The sequence below is a fragment of the Liolophura sinensis genome, chromosome 5, assembly GCF_032854445.1.
Source record: "Liolophura sinensis isolate JHLJ2023 chromosome 5, CUHK_Ljap_v2, whole genome shotgun sequence".
NCBI lineage: Eukaryota > Metazoa > Mollusca > Polyplacophora > Chitonida > Chitonidae > Liolophura > Liolophura sinensis.
In genome coordinates this window covers 5,819,283-5,828,229 of record NC_088299.1, presented here as the reverse complement: position 1 = coordinate 5,828,229, position 8,947 = coordinate 5,819,283, and positions in this window count along the sequence as shown.

The following is an 8,947-nucleotide window of genomic DNA, read 5'->3' as shown; positions in this document are numbered from 1 at the left end:
TACATGTATGGAAGTCGATAACGTCCACCCGTTTTCTCGACCATATCCAAATCCCATGTACTCGTGGAATGTTTTGTATACCCGTATTAACGGAAGGGTAATATAGCGGGATTTAAGGAAGTAGGATTTAAGAAATAAATTTAACATATGGAAGTTTCATATATTTATGTTTTAATGAATTTTCACGGAAGTTTTGTTAAGATCGTTATCTGAGGCCATACTAGTTAATTTACGAAGCCAATATTTGCCTCAGTTGGTTAGCGCGTTAGAGCAGCGTAATGACCCAGCAGTCTCTCACTAATGCGGTCGATGTGAGTTCAAGTCCAGCTCATGCTGGCTTCCTCTCAGGCCGTACGTGAGAAGGTCAGCCAGCAACCTGCGGAGGGTCGTGGGTTTCCCCCGGGCTGTGCCCGGTTTCCACCCACCATAATGCTGGCCGCCGTCGTATAAGTGAAATATTCTTGAGTACGGCGTAAAACACTAATCAAATAAATAAACCAATATTTGCCAGGATAGCGTTTATTTATTCTCGTAGGAAGTTTTAAACTTACGTTTATCTGTTTCATGGACGAGTGATGTTGTTGTTGTATCGGCGTTCCTACATATTTGGGATAATTATAAGTATTTTTCAGCAATGTAGTGATGATAATGTAGACTTTACGAAATTCTATGTCAGTGTCTTATCTGGAAAATCTTTACCTTTTATTTTCGTTCTTGTTCCACACAGAAAATATGGCATTTATTGTCCTCAGTTCAACCTGGAAAGCAGAGGTTTGTGTTGCCGCCATTTTGTACATTTATGGTAATTAGGTGTCTATAGAACCCGCACTTACAGGCTTTTAGAAATCATACCAGGATTTTCCCACCACAGTTTGAAAAGGAATTTATCATGTAATGTCACTGTGTGGAAATTGGTTATACTTTTTGAGTAATATGGATAAAAATACGGACTTTTCAGACATTGGCATTTACATTTTGGCTTCAAAGCGAAGCCATTATTTTGGAGTTCTTGGTCGCGATCGTGATGACGTCATCGTGTCATCTGTGTTTACAAACAATAAAAAATTGCTCGTCTAACAAATCAGAGTCTTCTGATTTGGTTCATTGCTCCGCCCACACCATGTGGAAATCTATAAATAGGCCTGATTTTTCAGCGTCTGCAGATGGCCTTGGAATCTGCAGAGAGTTGTCATCAAACTGCTGGTAAGCATTCTCAGTAAGTAGCTATTTTATTAAGAGTGGGAAAATTCTTGTACCGTGAATTGGGAAACAGTCCCAGTATCGGGAATAGTGATTTGTGATCCAGTTTAAGAATTCAGAGACAGTTGACACTTGGTGGGAACCAGTCCCAGGAAGCCGAGAATACAGTGTCAAAAATCTGGGATTTTTCCCAGTCCCAAAATTCTGGGACTCTCCAGTCTCACAAAACCTGAGAATCCAGCTCCAGTGTCATGAAAGTAGAAATTACATGAGATATTAAGTGGACCACAGTGGACTATATACCAGAATATATCAACTGAACTATGGTACCATAATTTGAGACAAAAGTCTAATGAGACTTTCTGTCCCATATGACACTCACCTGGGTCTCTGTCACATATGACACTCACCTGGAACTCTGTCTCATATGACATTTAACTGGAACTCAACTCAACTCTTTCTTGTGTCAACTGCTGGTTCCTCCCTCGTCATAATAAATATTCATCATCTGATTCACTGAAAATCTGCTGTTGGTGAACTTTCATTTCGTATAACAATTTCAAATTTCACGCACAAGTCATACTGGATAAAAGCCCGAGTTCAGGAAATGTGATGAAATCGGATCCAAATAGTAGGAGAAAGAATCCTGATTGGTTTGTTCATTTCACAAACCTCGCTCGACACGTTTAATATCAAACAGGATTAAAGTGATTGAATGGTGTCGCACTCATAGGTACCTGCATGCTTGAGAAGACACTATAAGAAACGAAAGCACATAAGACAAATACGACAAAAACCTTTCCAATAACACTTGATAGGGTATGCTTGTCCTAATCATCAATCATTTATTCATTCAACATGTCCAAGCTGTACCCTACAAAAGCATTTGTTTTAATCTTACAGTATATTTCTGACTTCATATATCACCCGGCTATTTGAGAATACTAGTCATAAACAATAACCCAGTGTACCTTGCTCTTTGACATTACCAGTTAACCACAATTTTTTATTCAAATTAGGCACACTCGGCATCGTCCGGACAAAGATAAAGCCATTGAAACCAAGATGTACACACGTACGCACTTAAATTGCAAATGACAACTTGTTTAGAGGTCTTAGCTAAAATTTTTTGTTTTAATAATAAAATAAGAAACTCTAAGCATCTACTGTGAAGAGCAACATCTATTTTGAGAAGAACAACAGAGTCCACCCTACCAATCTCAGAGCTAGTCGACGCGAGGACATCAGTGATGAGGTTAAGTTTAAACAAGCCTCACATATTCCAAAGGTCAAGCTGGTCTACTAGTGACAATGACGTCGACGTGCATGTAATGCGCGAGAGCTACAGAGCGGTGCTGTAAGGAGTGTGATGAAGGGTATTTGCTTATTTATTTGATTGGTGTTTTACGCCGTACTGAAGAATATTTCACTTATACGACGGCTGCCAGCATTATGGTGGGAGGAAACCGGGCAGAGCCCGGAGGAAACTCACGACCATTCCCAGGTTGCTGACAGACCTTCCAACGTGATGAAGGGTAGGTAGGCCTACTATGTATGCATGTATACATGCATACTTTTTTTTTACGACATACTGAACAGTCACATGACGACGATGAGTAATTGGGAATGTGTACATAAACTGTGCCACTGAAGTATTATGCCAAAGACACCAGACATGACACCTAACCCAGTGACACTATACTGGTACCGGGTTAATCATTCTTGCTTCCTTTCTCCACCCTCTCGGTGCTGAGCGTCAACCGAGGCAGCAACATTTAGGCCTATACCATTTTTAAAGTCTTTGTCCTGTCTTAGACTTAACTGAGTCAAGGTTAGTGATAACTTAAAAATAGCTTACGGTTTTTCCCCATAAAGAAACATGTATTTAGAGCTTCATAAGTCTTTCACGGCAAAAGTAAGAATTAGTGCTCGAAGTAAAATTCGAGCTCTGGGCTAATACCGTAAGATAAGACTAAGTTTGAAGTGTAAGACAGCCGTGTGAACCTGGGGCCAGGCCTTCTTTAATCTGAAGTGATAGAAAACCAGCATTCCTTGACACAGAAGTTGTCTCCCTCTACCGAAATATTGCCTGAAATCGTGCATTTCTGTAGTTATATGCATACAAAAACAAAAGCCGGACAGATCCATATGAATTCATTTCATCTCACTTCAAACTTTATTATGTAAAAATATCTTCTAAGCGTATGCAGTGCGTATATATTATAACATCAGTTTATATTATGAAATTGGGACCTCCGTGGCTCAGTTGGTTATCGCGTTAGCACAGCGCAATGACCCAGGAGCCTCTCACCAGTTCGGTCGCCGTGAATTCACGTATAGATCATGCTGGCAACCTCTCAGGTCTGTGAGCAACCTGCGGATGGTCGTTGGTTTCCTGCACGGTTTTCTCTCACTATAATGCTGACCCGTCGTATAAGTGTAATATTCCTGAGTACGGCGGAAAACTCCAATCATATAAGTAAATAATTAAAATATTATCAAAAATATGGACAGGAAAGGCTTCCCTGGAATACTAACATTTGCATGTCCTGTAAATTTACCACATCACAATGGTGATCAAAGTTTGTGTAGGCCTATTGTTCTTTTTACAAGAGAGTATCTGGATGTACAAGCAAATGTATATGCACACGTGTGTAAGTCTAAATAGATTAAATAAATTTTGAACGACATAAACTTTGGACTATGTTTTCCTTGTATTTGAAATTGAAAACCTGTTGAGACGAATGGCAAATAACATGTGATAAATCAGCTGGAGCAGGGATTTGTCAATAAGTACATCATTTTGACACCCACTGTCAATTGCGGGCCGTGTGTAAATAAACAAAGTAAATAGAGATGACCTTTCCAGCAACATCGAGTACCACACAACATTCAGGTAGGTAAGTTTACCCTCCTGCGAATAATATCCTATCACACTACTTATTTATGGGAATGAAAGGGTATTAATGTGTTCACTTGATTCTCTCCAGTGCTATTTCAGACAATTTTCCTGAAACCCTTTGCAGCATTTTGTGCTGTTACAGATTAAATATGGACACAGACCCCCACTACAACTTCCGTTTTTACGGGAGTACGTTAGGCTATAAAGTCTTTTCTTGTTCCCCGGGGGGGGGGGGGGGGGGGGGGGGGTGAAAGTTTTGGTGTACAGGTGCATACTTCGTATTAAAATGCTAGAAATTGTCAAAACTTTGAGGAGTATGAGCTTTAATGATGAAAGTTTGAAATTCTGGGCGAGAGGACACAAGGTAGTGATGGCGCTGCGAGTGACATCCCCTTGGCGTTGTTAGACACCCCTCCCAGCTGCCGGCAAAGAAACGTCCAGATTTTGACGGTCAACCTATGTCAAGATTTTTATGACTTCTTTCCCATAGGCTGGGTCAGGTATGCACCAAAGTTTATTGGTCACGGAATGTTTGGGACTGAGCTACAGCGCTAAACGTTAACATTGTGGCTTATGGGAAATTCGTGGAGGTTTGTGGTCTTATAGACTCGACCAAAGAGTTCAGCAACTTGAAATGTGGTACATGTAATTTACTCGATCGCCATTATGACGCAAATGCGGTGTCTTATGCAATTTGCACATATTAAATGTACATGCTGGAAATGTACGAGTGGAGGTTGTTGCCATGCTTGGCAACGGAAAAGGATGTACATGTAAACCTGCACGTATGATCTAAATACATCTCTCGGAAGTTGTAAAGACTAGGGGAATATTTACGTGCAACTTTCTACGTCACTACTTACGTCAATTCATTCATGCTTCCCAGAATGAAGCCGGCCAAATACGGAGGAGACCATTTTCAAATGTATTCCACGTGACAAAAGCATGTGACACACGGACATGCACATTCAACCATTACCATGTTCATCTGTCTTAGACGTCTAAAAACCACATTCTCGCACAACCACTCGTTGTGGCGTAGTGGTAACCGGTTACGGAATCGACAGGCTGTGTGATGGCAGTTCGAATACAGAGACCTTCACATAAAACTACGAATTTCCTTTCAAAAATGTATGAACCTCGAATAATGCAACACAGAAATCACATAAATAACAGTGACACGTGACAGAATCTAAAATTACGGACGTCTTTTTCCCGCCGTTTATCTTTGTATGCAAATTAAACACCACCCCATTCAATTTCAACCAGCGCAAAATCAGTAAAAACACGAGACCATGAGGAAAACCACGTCAGAATGCGCATGGAAATCAACACGTAAGTATTACCCTGGTATTTACAACTCCCATCTCTCCTTATCTGGATTATCCATGGGTTTGACATTGACTGAAATACTAAGGAGCAGTCATTTCTCCAGCCCTTTGTCATAGCATGTTGATAGGGGTTTCCTAAAAGTGGCTGCATGTTTTGTGAACAGTGGGGGTGTTAGACAAAGTAGATTCATGTCCTACTCTTTCGGCAAAATAAATTGTTTCTTGTCTCTGGTATTTGTGTTGCATCCCCGTCTAGGATTAGACCTATAGCACGACGTGAATCGGTTATTCAGAAGCTCGAACGACTTTTCGGATCCACGTAGTAAATGTATCCATCAGCAATACGACAAACAAATATTGATCTACGCAAGGTGACATTCATTAGTTCACCGTTCAAACTTGGAAAGAGGAAAATCGGACAGAACCAGATTTCGACCCTCACAAGGATCCCCGTTCAGCCGATACCCAACTTCTGACTTGTCGCCTCTCACTTGAAATGGTTTCCCTTGGATTGCCGTCGTGTCGGTCTCGTCAACATTATAAATGTTGTTAGGCAGAAACCAATATTTATCAAATGCTCCCTCGAGGAGGTAAAAAAAAATGCGTTTTTGCCGGGTTACGGATAAACCTGACTCTAGCTGCAGAGGTATATACAGAGGATATACAGTGAGTGACTCACCATATCAACTTTATAAACAAGTGGTGTAAATTTAATTTGTTCCGAGCCTTTGACACTGTTTGACGAGGAACGAGTGAAAATTCAATCTCAAGTGTGATAAATCTGATATCATGGCTCACGGATTGTATATCCTCTACATATGCTTGGGGTATTACGTCATAATTAACAATTTTACAGTCATATGCAGGTGTGTGTAAACACACGGTCTTTGGTATGGATCGAACTGGGTTTGATCCCAGGTCTCCCGAACACGATGACACTCTAATCTTTTAGCCATGTAACCGGTCTTCGCTCAAATAAGTGAAAGAATTTAATAAACAGTCAGTCGCAGATATACACGGCTCAGCTTGTCTCAGTGATGGATCAGGGTGCCGCCCCATAAAATGGAACAGCCAGACTATGTCCACCTTGCCGGTTTCATAGTTGAAAGGGTCGGTGATTTTGTTTTCCTGGACCACTTAAAGAGCATAAATTTGGACAAAATATTGTTCAAAAAAATTGAATTTTTGTTTCCATTTTGAACATGTAATCAGCTATATCTTGGTATGTAGTGAAAAGGATAGCAGATAGCTACTATGCTATACATAATAACGCTATGTGTATAATTGTATACATCCATATAGATCAGACTGGTTCTGAATTCAGAAAAAAACATGCAAACTATTCATCGATAATTAGGCCTAATAGGTATCCCACAGGGAGTTTAAAAAGCATCACTTTTTATTTTATTTATTTATTTACTTATTTTTTTTTTTGTTATTCTTCTGAGATATCGCAGTTCAAAACACATGTGCATGAGTGTATAATGGGACATCCTGTTTCCGGTCACGCATCACATCGCCTCGTAAGATTTCCTGATTAAAAGTTGATTTATAGAGTTATCAATCACGTCAGAAAAATGACTCGGTGTGTAGGTCTGTTTCCATACCTATTTCTAAGTAGTTCAGGTTACATTATGTCTTGTCCTTTTCTTTTCAATCTTGCAGGTGTTGTCGATTTGGATGCTTCATGCTGTTGCAGTAAGTCAGTCTCTGATGCATACAGCAACATCAGTTACCTCTGCGTTGTTCAAGACTTTGGTATAAATTCTGCTGGTGCTGGTAGTTGTGTACTGTACCGGTAAAGCGACGGTAGAGAGCTGACCACATCATGTATGGACCAGACCGTGCAGTGAAAGAGATCAGCCCACCTCTTGGTGGCCCATGCTATGTGCCGGTTCCCCCACACCCCCACCCACCCCTCAACCCCCGTTTTCTTCATTATTGGCGGGTGAAAAAGAATTGACTGAACACCTTTGTTTTAATGCTTGTTATGGAAGTCCGATATCGCTGTTCCCTTGTTTCATACTTCGTCAAATCTGTCGAGCGAATGCTAGCCGTGCCTTTTCGGGATTTGACTCGGTTAAACCCCTCAACACCCTAATACATCCCCTCTCCGTTCTCTCAACCGTCTCAGTTAGTAACTAGCCATATGTCTACACATTTCGACATTTCCTTCGTTTCAGAAGAATAGGCCTATCGTAATAGCGCAGGGTACAGACTCAAAGCGAACTGGACTTATTAGAGGATGTGTACACGTGCATATCAGAGTCATCTCCCCTTGTTTACATCACATAACAAGTTAAAACGTTTTGACCAACTCCACGGTCTTGTTCAAAACGTTTCATTCCCGTCGTTTTGGCATTGGAATTCCTACCTCGCATCCAGGTAGCCTGGATGTTGTAATCTGAGGGCTTCTATGGGCATTAGCATTCCATGAAAGAATGAAAAGTTGCTGGTTTCTGGGATAAATTAGAAATGATATCATATATCCATATGTCCAACAATAATATCGGTATTTTAAAAACCAAAAAAAAAACAAAAACAAAAAAAAAAAAAACAAAACAAAAAAACAAGGTTAACTACTTATGGTAATAATTATGGGACTATGCGTGCATTAAAAACAGACCAGAATTACGGGCTGTAGGTTTACTGGTTATTTTCCATCAAGCATAATACCTTACATTCCAAATAAATTAAAAAAATATGTAGTAACAAATTTGAGTACCAAGAACAAGTCACTGAGATATGAACTTAGCTTCCTAGTAAAACAAGAAGCTTCCAACACATTTTAGTATAGTTTAGTATAAAATAGTATAAGCGAAAACAAACTGATTGTATCACAATTAATTCGAGCTCACCTGCTGCAGATTCTGTAGATGAAAAGTCTCCCACTGATAATCATATATATTAAGATTATGTACATGTGTGTATGATATATTTCATACTGTAAAAAATACCCAATTAATTCATATGTGTATACCCACTTGATACGCACATGAACATACAATAATTCTTTACTTTAATATATACATGTTATACCTAACTGATACCACAATTTACTCCCATGTTCCTATGAACATAAAATCATACAATAATTCTTTACATCAATATATTTATGTAATACCTGACTGATACCGATATGTGCATGCACACTTATTTCATATGTGCATATGGACGTAAAATCATACAATAATTCGTTACATCAATATATTTATGTAATACCTAGTTGATACCGACATGTGCATGCACTTATTTCATATGTGCATATGGACGTAAAATCATACAATAATTCTTTACATTAATATAAATATATAATACATAATTGATTTTCACATGGACACATTCCGATAACAATTGTTCTTATATACATGTACAATACAACATAGGTAATACACACAGCATATACGTAGATTAATTAAGATATACGACTACATGTATTTGTACCTAATAAAGTGCTAATACAATAGCTTGGACTAAAATACTGAGTACAACTGATCTTCTTTCATTCTCATAT